A 17,252-nucleotide genomic window follows, 5' to 3' on the forward strand; every position below is an offset into this window, starting at 1 on the left:
GGTACAGTGCTGCATCATGTAATGACATCACACATGCTGCTCTGATTAAACAAATAAACTTTATTTCACCGGCCATCACCGGTTCAATAAAGTTTCTGGACTGTCCCCATAGAGGTATCTGCCTGTGCTCTGCTGATCATGTACTGTAGCAGCATAAGAAGCAGTTCACCTGTGCCACTAGTCCCTCTGTCACTGGTAATGTGTGTAGGGGTCCCCCAAATGCCCCTGTCACTCCCCCCCTTTATCTGGGCCTGAGGGGTACTACTACTGGGGGCACTGCATACGGGGCACTACTACTGGGGACATTGCATAAGGGGCACTACTACTGGGGACATTGCATAAGGTGCACTACTACAGGGGGCATTGCATAATGGGCTCTACTACTGGGGACACTGCATAAGGGGCACTACTACTGGGGCCATTTCAAAAGGGGCACTACTACAGTGGGCACTGCATAAGGGGCACTACAACTGGGGGCATTGCATAAGGGGCTCTACTACAGTGGACATTGCATAAGGGCACTACTACACTGGACATTGTATAAGGGGCACTACTGTGGGCATTGTGTATAAGGGACACTACTTTGTGGTTTAAGGTGAATAAGATTGTGCTGCTGTGTGATGTAACTTGAATTTGGGATACTATTTGTGATTTTCGGCAGGACAAACCCCACGGCCATTGCTCCGAGGTTACACCACCTTTTTTGCATGCCACACCCCCTTTATCGGACTCGGTAGATCACAAAAGGCTTTTAACTTTAAAAGTTGATCAGTCTAATGCTGAAGCAAAAGAGCCAATGAAAACATTTTATATAGATAAAGTGAATGAGAATAAAAGTAAAAAAATAGGATCTACAGCAATACCACACACACAATAATGATCATGATACTACAAATGAGTCCTCATACACTGTTACTTTGTATGTGTTTAAAACAATTTCCTGTGCAGTTAAACTTGCAGCCCAGTGTCTGTAAGTACCCTTTAAGTGGAGTTGAGCTGCATCTGTGATGCAAATTAGAAACTGTGCTATTTAGCATATAGATGCTAGGTGTATAAGGACACATCTGTACAGCAGGTAAACCCCACCACTGTCAAGTGGTGACAACCACTGAAATACCCAGAAATATAACAGATAGAAATAGAACTGATAAGGTAATTGACACATATCTAAACTTAGGAGCTAAGAGAGAATCATCAGAACCACTAACAGGTCAGAGTCAAGGAACTAGCCAAAGCCAAATACCAGTAAACAATAAAGAACAGATCAGGAGCACAGATACTGTATAACCTAATGAGAAGGTAGCTACAACATAAGGACCTCATACACCAGCAACTGATTGTCGCAATTCTGTGATCCCCAGATGCCAGGGTCAAAGATCAGTGAATTCCAACATATTGGATTTATTTTTGTTGAATAATGTTTTATTTATTTTATAAACATACAAACAAGTAAAAACAATAAGAAATAGATAAAAATAAACATAATTACATATTCTTATAACGCCTATTTTAAATGTAATATGTAATCATTGTTAATTACAATATTAAGGTATTTTCAATAGCAACAATACAGAATTACAGTTTTCATAACAGCCATTATAAAACATTGTATACCATACAAATATATTATACATGTTACAAAATAGAAAATAAAAAATTATTTTATATATATTCTATAAATTGCAGATTTTGCAAAAAAAGGGAAAAAACATTTTAGTAAAATGCCTCACTCACCTAAAATACAAGAAGTTAGTAATCTCAACTGCTCCCCAATATTATTCTTATTTAAACAAAACATCATATCCAGTGAAGTAACATACTGCAATATCCAATTATTAATAGTCCGATATAACAGACCCAAATCAAATACATTTTGAGGTGACGTACAGGCATTAGTAGATTCAAGCCACCTGCCCCAGATGCGGTCAAATTTCATTTCTGTTTTTCAGCAAATAAACACATTTTTCATGTTTATCAGTAATTCGAACCAAGGACAGCCAAGCATTGTAATCTGGTCCCATAGAAGCCATCCACGACCTCGCCACACACAGCTTGGCTAACGTACACACAGTATGTTGATAATATACTGTTTTGCATATCTATCTGCTATATCACCATCCAATGAACCTAAACAGCACATTATTGGCATAACTAATGTTGGATTTCACTGATTTGCTGAACACAATCAAAATATGATCATAATTTGCAAATTGGTGACTTTTAATGTATAGAATTTCACCGATCCTCTGAAGGATCGGCGAACATCAATGGTCACTGGTCAGTATTTCTGACAAGTGGTTCAACGTTTCCGATCTGATCTGAGAATTGGACAATCTGTCGGCTGGTGTACGGGCCACTTAAGACGTGAAATGGCAAGGCAGCTTTTTAAAGGGTGAGAAACCAATTTAGTGGAGTCTGATTTCCAGCCTACTACTAATGTATAATCTGGAAACACACAGAAGCAGCTTCTGTATCCATGACAACTGCAGTTTCTACTAAAAATAGTCAATCAAAACCTAGCTGAGCACAAACAAAGTTTTGCTCATCGCAGCAGGCTAATACAAATGTAACCAGGCACTAGTGAAAACTCAACAAATAAATATATATACGGGTTGAGTCTCCCATATCCAAATCTTCCGAAATACGGAATATTCTAAAATACGGAATATTTTTAGCATGACTGATACAGTGAAACCTTTGATTGTTGATGGTTCAATGTACACTAAATATTAAAAATAAAGTATAAAATGACCTGTAGGCTGTGTGTATAAGGTGTATATGAAACAGAAATGAATTTCATGTATGTACATACTTTGTTTGAGCCACAAAATTATTGAAAATATTGTATAAAATTACCTTCAGGCTGTATGTATAAGGTGTATATGAATCATAAATGCATTCTGGGTATAGATTTTGGCCCTATTCCTAAGACATTTCAATATGGTATGCAAATATTCAAAAATACGGAGTATTCCGATATCCAAAATACCCCTGGTCCCAAGCATTTTGGATATGGGAGACTCAACCTGTAATATAATTAGCATATGAATTGGAGCAGCCATCTTGTAAGGAAAACCATTCCTACAATGAAACAAAAAATGCTGAAATAAAGACAGCACTGATATAAATATACAGTATCATTGCAGCAAAACAATCAGTAATGCAATTAGAGTTTTAATCACGTCTCTAATAATACAGTTCCTTGTATTTATCAGACCTAGTGATGCACTACTTGATAGTCACTAGCCAGGTGTCATTGTGGTTGCCCACATGGTACCACTAGTTGGTCACTATCATAGAGTGGAAAATGTGGTCGATATAGGATCCGGAGGTGATATGTCTGTGCATGCACATGCTGCCCAACTTCATATCAAGGTTATAAAAATGACATTACACATCAAAAACTAAGGGCCTGATTCACTACGGAACGCAACTGTGAATGCAATAGATATTACAGATGCAGTTCAACTGTGATAGTATGCTAATTAATTGCAATCTCAATGCCACCGCTGCACTACATAAGGACTCTCACTTTACCTTACACACATCTGTAATGTTAAGCAAGACTGCAAAACCATTGGTACAATCAAGTACCATCGCAGCCTCACACACTTGCACAAGCCCTGACCTCAGGGTTGGCTCCATAGGTACCTGTGCTCTGTGCCGGCCCGGTGTTATGCACCTAAAGCTGCGCATGACCAAAAATGGGTGTGTGCCCTTATTACCTAAGGTCACGCCCCCTATATGGCTTTCATTGGTGGCACGGCATGCCTCCCGTGTAAAGTCAGGCTGGGGGAGAGCACAGCACTCCACCACTAGCTGGGCTTTCCCCAGCCCTCTCCTGGCACTGAATGGATGCCATGCGCATGTGCACAGCAACCATTCAGCTACTCCGGGGTCCAGCACTGCCACACAGCTGCGGCGATGGGGGTTCCCAACCTCCTGATTTGACCACCTGCAGGACACTTCATCCGATGGCTTGAACAGTGGGACAGTGCTGTTCTGCTGAAATTGGGATGTTGGGAGGGGTGCGCCCTCTATGGTGTGGCGCCCCTGTTTGACCACTCTGGTTGAACACCCCAAGAGCTGTCCCTGCCTGACCTTACTCAGAAATGTGTACCTTCCATGCATGCTGTCAGGCCTCAGGCTGCGTAGCGTATTACAATGGATAATTTATGCACACAACTGCAACAACGTTTAAATACACTGGCATGCCTGTATTTGGCTGACCACCCCCCAACTACCACCCACAAATGACACTTCTTTTCAATCACTCTGTGATGGGTCTGCATAGTCACTGCGATCACAGTCCCGATCGCAGTGGCTGGTTCGAGCACGTGCACTGCGATGCATATGCATGCATAGTATGCAACAATCGGCGAATTGCGTGCATATTAGCAACTGCATTTCTTGCTGACTCAAGCCCTGAGTTGCATTTGTGAGGCCATGCAAGTTTTTCAGGGAGTAATATTCACAAATTGTAATGCGCGTTTAGCAGAAGCTTGCACAGATCAGTGAGATCCATGCAGGCTTCTCTGTATTAAAAGTGATTGAATAGTGTTTTTTTTTTAAATTACATGTCTCACTCCCCCCCAAATGCACAACCAGCACTAGGCTTTGTGAGCTGGTCCTGTTTGTGAAAATATGGGGGAAAAATGTAAGAGTCTCCATATTTTCATCAACCAGCACCAGGCTCTGTGAGCTGGTCCTGGATGTGGAATAACAGGGGACAAAATGAGTAGGAGTCCCCTGTATTCACCACAACCTACACCAGGCTCCAACTAGCGGGGGTGTAATGCAGCAGCAGGGGAACATGCTTCACAGAGTCCCCCAGCCAAAACATCAATCCTCCCACACTAGTCAGCCGAACCAGGGATTCCTTGGAAAATGGGGACCCCCCATAAAGTATTCCTCACTCCTAGGACACCCCAGACTGAAAGACTGGGGCTATGCTCCACATTCCTGGTAGCGGTGGGTGTGGAGTTCATGGTGCAAACTAAGAAATAATATTGTCCTTTACATGTAGAATACAGGTCCCAGGAAGCGTGTTCCACTGTTTGTATACATAGAGAACTACAAGTTCTAGCAAGCCAGTGACATTAAAGGCTCGCAGACACCTATAGCTCTGTAAAATAGATATTAAAATAAACACAATACATGCACACCAAATATTGTATTATTTTATTACACAGACAGAGACCCTCAGGCAAACACAGGACTTCCCTTTACTCCCTGCCAGAGTTCCCTTCTCCAGTAGAGTCCCCAAACTTGGCTGTAAAAAAAACAATACTCTCCAGCACCTTGGTTTAAGGTCCTCTTTGGTACATGTAGGCATCCAGGGTCTTGGTAAAATAATAAAACAAAATCCCTGAGTCCAATGAGGCTTCAGCTGTGACATTTCCAATAGAAATCTATGGGTGGACTGTTCATTGGCTGAAAGAAGTGAGCCCCAGGCTCTCCCAGCCAATTAACGGTTCCCCCCATAGATTTCAATGGTGGGAACAGAATTGGTATCATTTACCACCGGAGTCATGCCCGGCAGTTGGAATCTCCACAGCGGCATCCTGGCAGAAAAGGAAATCCCGATCATCCTAAGGTAAGTATTGACTAACCTATTTCTACCCCCTAACCCAAGCCCTCCCTTAGGGGTGCCTAACCCTAATCTTCCGCCCCAGTACCTAACCCTAATCCCCCCTCTAAGTGCCTAAACCTAAACCCCCTTCCCCGCTGCCTAAACCTAAGTCCCCCGGGGGGTGCCTAACCCTAAGTTCCCCCTGGGAACCCTAAACATAACCTCCCCCCACAGCTATCCGCGCTCGGCGTCCATCGTCCCTTTGATCGGGATGCTGGGTGTCAGGCTCCTGGCATATGTCTAATGACAGGCATCAGCATATTGACACCTGTCTTTAGACCCTTGCCGGGATATGTCAATCAGGAAGCCAGCTGTCAGGATTAGGTCCGCCAGCTTCCCGACTGCATACCGTGGGAACTGCCGGGTTATTCAATTTCATTCCATTGAAGTCTATGGGAGATGCTAGTGCTAGCCTAAAGAAAGTCTATTATTTTGCAATTCTTTTAACTAGTTTTGTGCGAGTTTTAAACTTACATTCTATTACATTGTGCAAGTTGTAGGTTTCAAATGGGAAATCATCTGGATGCAAATTTGGGACTTACAAGAAATAGAAATGTGAGTTTAGTCTGAATTTGCATGTTCTTGCAGCCTATTACATATGCGAGCTTGCAACTCACACCTTTTTTGTGAGAAATTTGCACATTTGTAGAAGTTTCACCCTAATTTGCCCATGGTCTTTCCTGTTTCCGTTTCAGTCACTATTTTGGAACAGAAAGGGAAGAAAACAAGTTAATTTGCCATATTTCAAGGAGAACCCCACAGAGATGCACTTGAATGATTGGCTTTTCCCCGCAGACCTCTCCACACCTTACTGCTTGCCATAAAACCTTCCCATTTGCCTATCCAATTTACCCACATACAAAATGCTAGACTGTAGCCTTCAATAGACTTTTCTTGTTCCTTCTGGTGCTACCCCATGTACAATAACTGTGGAGAAAACCATTGAACTGGAAATAAAAAGGTTGTAAATGGCCATGATACTCCTCAAGCATCCCTCCATGCCACTATTATGCCTATTGCATTGATCCACATGCCATAACCCTTCTTATAATCCCATCAGTCCTCCCCATATATCCATCATATCTACCCTGTACCCATAAGACCCCCACACATGCCATCCAACCATCCACACATGCCATAAGAAACCCTCCTCAAGTCATCCGACCCCTCCACACTTTATAAGACCTCCTCTACATACCATCAGACCCCTTCAGATGCCATCAGATCACCCATAAACACATACCATCTGTTATTCCTATACCTATTCTGAATACCCTCCACATGTCATTGCATCTAACTGCAATCATGATCGTACCTTCCAATATTCAGTATTTTCATAGGAGTTTTGGCACAGCCATCAGAAGATCCATGAGCTCCCTAGGTGACAATCTTCAGCAGACCACCTGTTATCACTCCCAAGAGGTTGCTGAAATGGTGCTGATCTCCAGGTGTCAGAGAAGCATGTGATTAGCTTCTGCAATCAGATCTTAGTACATGGTCATCTGACAACTTGTGCTAAATCTCATTGTATAATGTGTGAGAGTTATAGCTCACAGAGGGCCTGATTCAGGGCCGAACGCTCTGACCAGAGCGCTCGCTCTGAATCAGTGCCCTCCTACCTATCAGAGCCAAAATCACTCCCACTGACATCACTAGTGATGTCAGTGGGGCCAGACTCAGACGGTAGGCATTCCCAAGGGAACGCCTCCATCTGGCAACCACGCCCCCGGCACACCCACTAAAGGGGGCGTGCTGTCAGTCACCATTGACAGCACGCCCCCTTTAGTGTGAGACCCATAACGACGGCTTAGCCGCCGTTATTCGGGTCTCGCGCATGCACACGACGGAGCTCCCTCCGTCGTGCTCATGCGCATTGGGGAGACATCGACCCGCTTGCGAGTGTCCTGCACTCGCGAGTGGTTCTGAATGACCCCCAGTGTGTATAGTCTTGATACCTGTATTAGCTAATACAACACTGATGGACCTCAATACTGACAATATCCTTCTACATTCCTCTCAAATTGGTGGTAGCCAGTGAGCCTCCAGGGAACCTAACTGACAATGTGGCCTAATACCTGTTCCCTCCCCCTAAATGCAACATCACTTACATATGATGCCTTAAGCATGTGCTCCACCACCCACTCCTATCTTTGCTACTGACTTGTATTAAATACTGTGAACAGCATGCCGATGCCACCCCAACATGCTTGTGATCATTTTAGTCAAGTACATATTTTAACATTGTTTAATAATTTGAACAGATCTGAACATTGATTAAGATGTGCCAATATTGTACAAAAGTTGTTTTGTTTTTAATTGTTCCAGTTAAAACCACAAAAAATGTTTAAGCCACATATGTTCTGAAAAAAATCCTTTCAATTGATACTATTAGCTCTTTTATGGGCTATATTTTAAGGCTAATACAAATTAAATTTTAGCACTAAAAAAAGTATAATTGAATATCCTATGAATAAAAGGTGGCCAGCTATGTAATGTTATAGCTGATGTAATGTAATACCCTCATTGCCTTCAGTCAAGCAGAACCCATATTAACATAAATATACACAAGCAATTATGCTTCTTAAATGCAGATATTCATAATTGGTGTTCATAGTTAATTAGCTTCCAACTAATTTGCACATTTACTTACTTCAATCTTCAAGGGGTCAGGTTTAAAAATCCAAACAATGGTAATTGTACACTACATACTGTATAGTCATGATGTAGTCATATTGGTCAAAGGCAGCACTCTTTTAAAATCAGTTCAATAGCATATAATGCAATAGTGCAACATCCATTAAAATAAAATAAACTCACTCATTAAAGATTGCCTTTAGATAGGAAAGGATCAGCACATATAAGTTGGTGAAAGGAAAAAATATTACATTTATTGTGAAGTATACATCAAATAGTTACAGCCGAATGGCTGATTCAGTCAAATGATTTTCATCAAGAGCATATACAGACAAGCAGGTTTATTAGAGCGGCTTTAGATTCAGTGGGAGTAATATCTAGTGGTATTTACTCCAGCAATTTATGAGAATGTATAGTAAAGGAGGATTGTATTAGGGATCTAGAATAAAATATTATTAATACAAGCCACAACAGGAAAAATGAAACCTTTTCTCTGCACTCATAAAGAAATAGGAATAATTTTTGTAACATAATTACTTTTTCATTATGTATGATGATGAATACCAGATGTAATTGTATGAGTAAAGATACACTTGTGACAATTTAAAATTTATTCATGAATAATATTGATGTGTTATATTTTATATTATAAATAAAATTGATGGATGTAAAAATTACTATTTAACACTAAATATACAGAGACATTAGATTTATTTATGTATAACTTTGAATCAAATTATATATGTTTTGTGTAACTCTAAAGGAGTAAAGTTGTGATCATGCAGGCTTTTCTGAATTAAATGAAGTGCAATAGAGGTCTGTGCCTAATTAAAAAAATCAGCTGATAGGTAATGAGCAATTTAAAACTCTCATATATATAGGAAAGTATCTCAGATACCCCTATCTTGAAAAAGCTCCAAGGTGTGAGCAAAATGCATCAATTGGAATATCTAATTAATTCTGCTACTTTGGAATTGATCCATCTATCCACTACAACCAGTGATTTGCAAACTTTTCCCAGCGGCTGTGAAAAGGTATCAACAGACTGTGAATCTGCGGCTCTAAGTGGAGGTGGAAGCAGCGGCTGCAGGCTGATTACAGCTGGGACTGAATACACAGTGGGTAACTGACCACAATCTCCATACAACACAACGAGCTGGGACTTAGCATGGTTACACTCACAGACGAGGTGAGCTGACCTCTATTATTGCTGTGGGGGGCACATTGCAAGACAAGCCTATATTAGCCAGGAGGCATAGCTAAATGGGGCAAATACTTTACATAAATGGCCTACCATATTGACACAATTGCATATAGGGGAATTAATCACTGACTCTGCTAAGAAAATTGCTGCAATCCAGATATATGATTTCAACTCACAAACATGGAGATCTTATGGTAAAAGTGCAAAACTGGTGCACTACAGATACCATCCTGCTATCAGTAACAAATATAATCAGTGAGTTGGATACACTGTGGAAAGATTTTTTTTTTCTAGACAGAATTGAGATATTACAGGTATTATCCTATCATATTATTGCTAGACATTGCAGAAGTGTATAATGAATAGAGACACTTGCTTTTTTTCTGTATTGGATAATTATTTAATACTATTGGGTGCCTACTCATTTAAGTATTGTATGTGAGATATATTTATAAGTAGCTATGTGCAAAATACATTGTTACTATTAGTATTGGATACATTTTATTGGAATGTTTATGTGAATAAATATGTTCTATGATACAGACAAGTCTAATTTGTGATCATTCAAGTACATTATTTAATTGGTGGTTTTCAGCAACAGCAAGGTCTATATCTGCAAAGTGGTGTTTCTTTTATATGTGTCAGAATTTCAACTGACACTTAGGGCCTGATTCAGACCCGTTCCCTAAGAGCATACGCTCACTTGATGCATATGCAAATATTTGAAAGTGAAATATTTGATTGCTCACCAAGGCATAAGCACACCCATCTTACCTGTACGAGCATTTGCTTTGTGTATGCAGACTCCCCTTAGCGAATGCAGAGATGCTCACTGCCCCACATAATCTCCTGGAAGTTTGTGAAAACATTGTTACATCGACCATTATCGGATGTGAATTCAGTGCATGTGGTAGCTTTTTTCTACCGCAAGCATTGCAAGGAAAACAGAGTAAAAAAATGGCTGGTGATGTCTACTATGACGCCTCCTATTAATTATGCATGCCTCTAAAATGGCATTGAAACACTCAGGCATGCCTGCATTCGCACCTCCACTCCCCCGTTTTTACTGGACTGCCGCTGTTACCACCCACAAACGGCCACTCCTGTCACTCACTCTGCTGGGCTGGCTTTGCTGTGCGAGCAAGAGATCTGCAAACACACTGTGTAGCTTGTGCACATGCACACGCATGTGCAGATTAGCAACCATTGGCAATAGCGAGCGCACTGCGGATAACGTCCAGGTCTGAATCAGACCCTTAGTCCAGCTGCATTGCTGTAATTGGATATTTTTACATATCTTTTAACCTAATTAGTATTCATTTACTATCTTTTATATTTACACCTTTAATTTTGCACAATTGTTATACCTTTCCATAAGTGCCGGGATAACTGTAGTTCTCAGGCAACTGTTCAGCTACAGTATATATTGGTTTTCCAATGGCCATTTTGTCAAATGATTTTCATCAGGAGCATATACAGTCAAGCAAACAAAGGGCCAAATGTAATAGGGTGTCTGTTTTGGTAAATTGCGAGTTTGGTGCTAAACTTGCAATTTTTCACAACTCTCCAATGTAATAGGGTGTCTGCTCACTAAAACTCACATTTTTCAGAGTTACTAAAACTCTCCATTCTCAAACTCGCATCCAGATGTTTTCACATTGAAAACAATCAACTCGCCCAATGTAATAGAGTGTCTGTTTCAGACTCGCAAAAAAAAGATTACCAAAAGTCCCCAAATAATAGACCTGCTTCAGGCTAGCGAGTACATCCTGAGCAGGTAAGATTAACACAGAAACATGCACATATCCATGAGATATGTACATGTTTCTGTGTGTACTTATGTTAAATGTTATAAAATAAAAAAAAATGACGTGCACCCCCTCCCCAAAACCATAACCAGCCCTGGGCTTTATAAAGCCTGTTCTGGTTCTAAAAATACAGGGGCCAAAATGCGTAGGGGGCCCCTGTATATTAAGAACCAGCACAGGGCTTTGTTGAGCTGGTTCTGGAAAATCAGGGGACAAAATGAGTAGGGGTCCCCTGAAAATTCCTGAACCAGCACCGAACTCTTTCAAGCTGGGGGATAATGCCACAGCCAGGGAAAACCTTTCACCGGTTTCCCCAGCCAAAGCATTATCCCTGACTGCTAGTCAGTCCAGGCCGGGGATCCCTGGGGAGTTGGGTACCCCCCCAATAAAGGGGTACCCCTCTCCAGGGCACCCCAGGCCTAGACTGATAGCCCGGGGCTATCCCCGGCAATCTAGGGCGGTGGGTGCCAGGTTGATAGTGTAAAGTGAAAGTGTAAAATTAAATTTACCATATTGTCTTTATTTGTAGAACCACAAGTACCAGCAAGCCTCCCCTGCATGCTGGTATTTGGGGAACCACAAATACCAGCATGCGGGGCATTACGGGCCCACTGGCACTTGTAGTTCCACAACTAAAGAAATACGTAAATAAACAAACTTACACCGTGAAAGTATAATTTTAATAAAACATACATGCACACTCACACTCACACATACTCACCTAGTATCCGAAGTAATCCATAGTGGTGTACCTGAAAAAAAATCCATACTCACCTCTCCTATGCATAGATCACATCCTCTTCTCCAAGTAAGCAATCCAGGGGTTAAAATAAAAAAAATTAAAAAAACCCGAACCATGCCGGACACAGCAAAGGTATGTGTGTACACATACCTTTGCTCCGCGTAAATGACCGGGGCACACGTGTGCCCCGTCAGTGCAGGGGCCACCAGCCAATCAGGGAGTATCTCCGTCGGAGCAGCTCCCTGATTAGCTGAATGCGGCCAGCCTCTGTCTCCCATAGATGTCTATGGTGAGAAATCCCCATAGCCGTCTATGTTGGGAGCCGCTACATAGTAACCGCAAGATTAATTGATGTTAATCTTGTGGTTACATCAATGATACAATGTCGCCCTAGGGTGCCGGGGATAGCCCCGGGCTATCAGTCTAGGCCTGGGGTGCCCTGGAGAGGGGTACCCCTTTATTGGGGGGGTACCCAACTCCCCAGGGATCCCCGGCCTGGACTGACTAGCAGTCAGGGATAATGCTTTAACCGGGGAAACCGGTGAAAGGTTTTCCCAGCTGTGGCATTATCCCCCTGCTAGAAACAGTTCGGTGCTGGTTCAGGAATTTTCAGGGGACCCCTAATCGTTTTGTCCCCTGATTTTCCAGAACCAGGACCAGCTCAACAAAGCCCTGTGCTGGTTCTTAATATACAGGGGCCCCCTACGCATTTTGGCCCCTGTATTTTTAGAACCCGAACAGGATTTCTAAAGCCCGGGGCTGGTTATGCTTTTGGAGAGGAAGTGCACGTTTTTGTTTTTTTTAACACACACAGAAGGCATCACGGATCTCACTGATCTGTGATGGCTTCTCTAAAACTCGCACCTTTTAATGCTACTCACATTAAAAGGTGTCAGTTTACATAGTCCTAAACTCGCCTGCACTCGCAAATGCAGTAGCCTCGAGCTGAAAAGTTCGCAGGCTATTGAATTTGCGAGTTTCAGTACAAACTCGCACTTTCTAAAAGTGCGAGAAAGGTGCGAGTTTGTACTGTTACTAAAACTGACTACCTATTACATTTGGCCTAAAGAGTTAATATACCTGAAAAAAGCACCAAAAGTAGTTACTTTATTAATTTCAATATAAGTTGGTAGCCTTGAGATTGCTATGTACCTTTAAAATCATTGTTATATGTAAACATCAACTCATTACAAACAAAGAATGAAGCAATATGTCTGCATGTCACTTTATCAAATACTCCAAAATTAATTAAATGAATAAATCAAGCATAAACAAACGTACATTGAATCAACTAGTAACAAGACCTGGTATACCAAGACAACAGTTGCAGGATAAACATAAATATATGTCAATTAGTAACAACAATCCAATATAGCAAAGTTGCAGTTACTAAATAAACATATGTATTCAATGTTACTATAGGGACTGTCCACACTATAGCGGTCAGTGCCAAAAACTATTGGGGTCATTTATCAAGTGTCAGTTAGTGCCACACATGCAACAAATAACAGTATGAGGCAGAAAATATTAATCAACTACTAACAGACAAAAAACATTTGCTGCATGGTAAAACAACAGCATGTATCAGATGTCACCATACCAAAAAGGAAACTGTAACTTACATATCAGTCATTGTCTTGCAAGAACAAATGCAATCAAACCTGGATCTACTGTACTCACCATACAATAGTGGATCAGTAATAAGAAAAAAGAACACAATGTAATCAAGCGGACCACGCCACAGCATAATGTAACTGAAGTTATCCACATTAATGAATGACATACTGTAGGATGTTAACAGCAGGTGGCACCATAAGTTGGAACAATCAAAGATTGTACACAAATACAATATACTAGTGTGTAATGAAAGGTATCTAACCAGCTAACACAATATCAATGAACATATAATGCTATTATACATAATCAGCACAGAACACAGAATAAGAATACATCTTAACGGTAGTATATTTCAGATAATCCATAATGTAACCACATAGACTTAAGCATGAAGCAGACATTAAAGAAACAATTCTATTTATATCCTCTAGGAGCTAGAGTGTTAACTTTGTTAATCCATTTAAGTTCACGTTGTAACAGCAATTTGTCTCTATTGCCTCCTCTGCGCATTTGGTGTATATGATCGATAAGAGAATATTTGAGATGTTGTATTTTATGTTCTTTAAAGGGGAAGTGTGTTGCTACAGATTAGTTTGTTAGTTCTTCCTTATTGATGGATTTACCAAGAGCTTTCTTGGTGGAAGAGCGATGCTGCTCTAATCGTTCTTTCATCATACTAGACATCTTATCGACATACTGTATAATAGCCCACATGGACAACTCAAAACATAAATTACAAATTTACTATCACAGTTTTGATTATATTGAAATGAACCTCTATATACCCCTGCCTGTACCTTCTAAAACCCTTCCTATAAACCTCTAAGGATGACGCTAATTTGCGTACGCAGTCGTACAATAAATAGAGGCTCCAGACTCAGAACATGTGGTTCCAAAGCACAAAGTATTATTCAAGTAAAAGTACAGTCAGTTACACGCTATGATCTGTGTACAATAAGTGCAAATAAATCATAAAGTCACAAGGTACAGTTGATATACATATGTATGATTAAACTTCAAAATACAATGAGAGACAGGGAGAGACAGAGAGACACAGAGAAAGAGAGACACAGAGAAAGAGAGACACAGAGAAAGAGAGACACAGAGAAAGAGAGACACAGAGAAAGAGAGACACAGAGAAAGAGAGACACAGAGAAAGAGAGACACAGAGAAAGAGAGACACAGAGAAAGAGAGACACAGAGAAAGAGAGACACAGAGAAAGAGAGACACAGAGAAAGAGAGACACAGAGAAAGAGAGACACAGAGAAAGAGAGACACAGAGAAAGAGAGACACAGAGAAAGAGAGACACAGAGAGAGAGACACAGAGAGAGAGACACACACAGAGAGAGAGAGAGAGACACACACAGAGAGAGAGAGAGAGACACACACAGAGAGAGAGAGAGAGACACACACAGAGAGAGAGAGAGACACACACAGAGACACAGAGAGAGAGAGAGACACAGAGAGAGAGAGAGACACAGAGAGAGAGAGACACAATTTAGGCACAAAAGGAAATTATACAGACCCCAAGTACAGTATACATATGCAGGCGCTTGCGGACCCAGAGATAGGCATCAGCAAGAGACCCCTCGTCATTCAGCACGAAGACCCAGAACCAGCATTCATGCACTCATATTTATACCCCCAGAATAAACAGGACAATAGGGAAGTCTGTTGCTGATATCATTGGTTCCTAGGGGTGAAGCATCTGTTACAGCACATTTAACAGGCTGGTTCACACAGACTCTCCCTGCCTCTAACAGCTGGGGGTCTTCCTCTTCACGCCTCCTGCAGCATCCTAACAGTTGCTTCTAAAATATACATTTTGTTGCTTGTAGGCTCTGTGATCCATAACTCGGGAATGTATGATGCGATCTCCCCACCGATAACACTGGAATACTGTAAAAAGGATACACATCAGTACAACTCCAAACATGACTTGTTTAGCATGTATAATACCTTAGTTATCAAATATATTTATTTTTCAACCAACTTAAATCATACACTTTAGAGCTTATTGAACCTTATGTGTGAATATGAAATGTGAGGGTATTCGGGGTTTGATATAAGGATGCTAGTTATTAATGGGTGAGATTTGAGTGCATAATTTCTCATACACGAAGTGAACATTTAGTAGTGTGGATTGCTGAGCATTGTAGTTCTATGCCCTCTGTAAGTAGGCCCCCACCTGTCTTGTGTTCAAAGTAAAAAACCTCTTTTGTTCTCCCAGACTCTTGTGTGAACTGTGAATCAAGCTGGGAAGTTGGGGCCATCCTGTCTAGGATTCAGACAAATCCAATTGTGTAGATCAATGCCTGGATTATATTACAATTGCCACGACTATACTTTATCTGCATCCAGGGATTCACAGTTTGTATGTAAAAATACCCATTGTCTATTCTATTTACTCTTACTCAGAAAGCTTGTTCTTCCAGTTGCCCTTGGTAGATTAACAAAAACATTGCCATCTGTTCTTAGCTCCTGAGTTGTAACTTGAAATTACGCTGGTCACAAAATGGTGTCTTGCAGATTCTTGTTTCTAAAATGGAGTCTAGCTGCCATTTGCAAGATGGTGTCGCGCACGCTGCAATTTGAAAATGATCTTGTCTCAGCCAATTATTCAGCTTCGACAGTTTAGTCTAAACTTGATCTGGAATTTTTATTTAGTCTGTGGATTTTCAAAGATTGATCCAGTGTTTAAAAATAAACAATTGACACATTTCAGGCACTGGTAGACACCTGGTTTAGTGGTAAGCCATGTGTGTTTAGAGGTTGGTCGATGCATTGAACAGTCTGTATCCACAAGAAGGCCCTTCAGTTTGGGCCCTCTGTTCTAGGCAAACCTAAGTCTATTACTAATTTCAGTGGAGAGCACTGGATTACAGGATAATAATTCCCAGTTATCACAGTCTGGTTATTTTGTAGATCCAGCTTGGGACCCATAGGTTTGACTGAAATGCATAGGAAATGAGGTGGCTTGATGAAACGCTGGCTCATGGGTATGAGCAGGAGCTAGGTACACTAGTAACAGTGTAGGAACTACAGACTTGTGATAAGCAAGGATACTGGACTGAAACTGGGGTGAACAGACCAGGTCCACTACGTAACTCCTCATCTAGTGACCTATTAAGGCCATCAAGACCAGGAATATACTCCAGTGACATGGGTGAACTCCAGAACTCAGAATAGTATAATACTGTTAGATAGGAACTCAGAACTAAAGCCAGGAATCAAAGTGTTATGTAATCAGGGTACAACCTGCAAAAGCTGTAACTCTGGTACTGCTCTGACGCAAGAACTGGAATTGGAACTGGAACCAGTGAGGAACTAATAAACTGAGTGCCAGGATCGGTAATACAGGTGCTGAACACCTCAGTGCACAGACTGTATAATGCACACTGAAACCTAGCCCTGAAACCAGCACCCTTCTTTGAACAAACCAAAGACAATAGCACAGTACATGGAAGCCAATACAAGTCAATAGTATAACCTGATAACCTGGACAACCACTGAGCATAGAGTATAACTATATAAGTAACTTACATGCTCTGTCCCAGCTGTATGATGGAATGAGACTGCGGCTGAAATCTCCGGCTCAGCACTCAGGTCTGTA

At 41.2% G+C, this 17,252-nt stretch overlaps 1 long non-coding RNA gene across 1 annotated transcript in view; it reads left to right on the forward strand.

Moving 5' to 3' along the window:
- Positions 1–9,181: 9,181 nt before the first annotated feature.
- LOC148521908 (uncharacterized) overlaps positions 9,182–17,252 on the forward strand; it is a 34,314-nt gene continuing 26,243 nt past the window's right edge. Inside the window, exon 1 of the long non-coding RNA XR_015878786.1 lies at positions 9,182–9,455. This is a non-coding gene — a long non-coding RNA (uncharacterized LOC148521908). The remainder of the gene's footprint in view (positions 9,456–17,252) is intronic.

Source organism: Taudactylus pleione, unplaced genomic scaffold, assembly GCF_031769625.1.
Source record: "Taudactylus pleione unplaced genomic scaffold, aTauple2 ptg000154l, whole genome shotgun sequence".
Taxonomy (NCBI): domain Eukaryota; kingdom Metazoa; phylum Chordata; class Amphibia; order Anura; family Myobatrachidae; genus Taudactylus; species Taudactylus pleione.